This window comes from Otolemur garnettii, unplaced genomic scaffold, assembly GCF_000181295.1.
Source record: "Otolemur garnettii isolate 467f Iridium unplaced genomic scaffold, OtoGar3 scaffold00039, whole genome shotgun sequence".
Classification (NCBI taxonomy): Eukaryota; Metazoa; Chordata; class Mammalia; order Primates; family Galagidae; genus Otolemur; species Otolemur garnettii.
This window is the reverse complement of record NW_003852434.1, coordinates 3,296,252-3,298,084: the sequence shown is the minus strand read 5'-3', so window position 1 is coordinate 3,298,084 and position 1,833 is coordinate 3,296,252. Positions and strand designations below refer to the sequence as shown.

Here is a 1,833-nt window from a genome sequence, read left to right as displayed (position 1 = left end):
GGCAGGCCCGGGCTGGATTTGAACCCGCCAGCTCAGGTGTATGTGACTGGCGCCTTAGCCACTTGAGCCACAGGCGCCGAGCCTTCCATGTTTATTTTATTGGCTTTTCTATTTTCTTTGCCTTCTTCAGCATTAAAAGCATTCATCTCTCTCCCTTCACTAGCAGAAATGAACAGAATTTTCTTCCTAAGATTTTTTTTTTTTAATATTTTCAGTCATCAGAATATGGTAGATGCTCTGGCTTTACATATTTATATAGCATTTCTTCCTGACCCCAGACATTCCTAGAGGAAACCAAACCAACCAACCATGATAATACTAAACTATTTGTCTTTTGCAGAAGCCATCTAGAGGAGCTCTAAAGTAATGTCAAATTTGGGAGTGCTGTGGTGAAACATAGCTAGATATCAGGAAGGAACACTTTCCAAAGGACTGGAAAAAGTCAAGGGATCCTGAAACTGATCTTCAAGAGTGTAACAGTAGCTTCTCCAGAAGCTTTGCAGCCCTTGCGATTAAGATTATGGACCCTGAAATGCCAGGGCACTATCTCCCTGCCACCACTCACCAGCTGCATGACTTTTAGAAAATTGCCCATCTTCTAGGGCCCTATTTTCCTTATCTCTAAAACAGGGATGGTGATGCTGTACTTGGCGTAAGGGCAAATGATGTGGTGGGAATTAGTTTAATGGGAGTGAAACACTTAGAACAGGGATATGTATATTGTTAGTGTGCTGTAAATTCATGGTACTTAGAAAATTATTCGCAACACTTTGCTTGCCGTTGTGATGGGGCTTTAATATATATTTTTTGAGACAGAGCCTCAAGCTGTTGCCCTGGGTAGAGTGCTGTGGCATCACAGCTCACAGCAACTTCCAACTCTTGTGCTTAAGCAATTCTCTTGCCTCAGCCTCCCAAGTAGCTGGGACTACAGGCGCCCACCACAAAGCCCAGCTATTTATTGATTGTAGTTGTCATTGTTTGGCAGGCCCAGGCTGGATGCGAACCCTCTAGCTTGGGCCACTTGAGCTACAGACGCTGAGCCAGGCTTTAATGTCTAAAATAAGTACTGAGTGTCTTAAGCCTGTGTACTGAGGGAAGGAACATGATTGTGTTTGGAGAAAGTCATCTTTATGTGAATTTCCAAGTGAGAGCCAAGGACCCATTGAGTTGTTATGCATTTTAAAGCATGAGAATTGCGAGCTTTGCTTTGAGGTGTTGGTGCCAGCTGGGAGCTGTTTTCACCTTGACTAAGTTCTAATTGGCTTAGCAGGGGAAGTCCCTTATTTTCTGAGAACAAAGGAAATACTTCTGAACCTCAAAATTTCTACAACTTCTGTAATTTTCTTTAACAAATCCTTAAACTTAATGCCTAAAATAATGATATAATCTGCTCATAGTGTGTTGATCCTTGATTATGTTTAGTTGATCATTTATTTTTTAGTATTTATTTATATTTATTTACTTATTTTGAGACAGGGTCTCAGCCTCTGCCTGTTGTCTTGTCTGGTCTGAAACTGTAGAGCTTAAGCCATCCTCCCGCCTCAGTCTCCTGAGTACCTGAGGCTGTAGGCATGCACTTCACTTTAATTAGTTATTAATCAACTTTTTGTTCTTTAAATTTTATTTTCAAAATTATTTAGGATTTAGAAAATGGAGTAGCCCTTTATCTGAATTAGGAAATGCTTAGGGGGAAAAAAGATATTAAAAAACCCAATCCCGGTTATTGGGTCACACAGGCTATAATCCTAATAAGGTGCTTAACAAATGTTGATTTAATTTTTTTTTTTTTTTTTTTTTGAGACAGAGCCTCAAGCTGTCACCTTGGGTAGAGTG

The 1,833-nt window shown here is 40.4% G+C and overlaps 1 protein-coding gene and 1 non-coding gene across 2 annotated transcripts in view; one reads left to right on the top strand and one right to left on the bottom strand.

The window, feature by feature from the left end:
- AFF1 (AF4/FMR2 family member 1) overlaps positions 1 to 1,833 on the top strand; it is a 199,331-nt gene that overhangs the window by 58,520 nt on the left and 138,978 nt on the right. The gene's annotated exons all lie outside the window — the stretch shown is intronic.
- Positions 123 to 192, bottom strand: LOC111725407. The gene has a single exon (XR_002773480.1). It is a non-coding gene; the product is annotated as a small nucleolar RNA SNORD38 (small nucleolar RNA).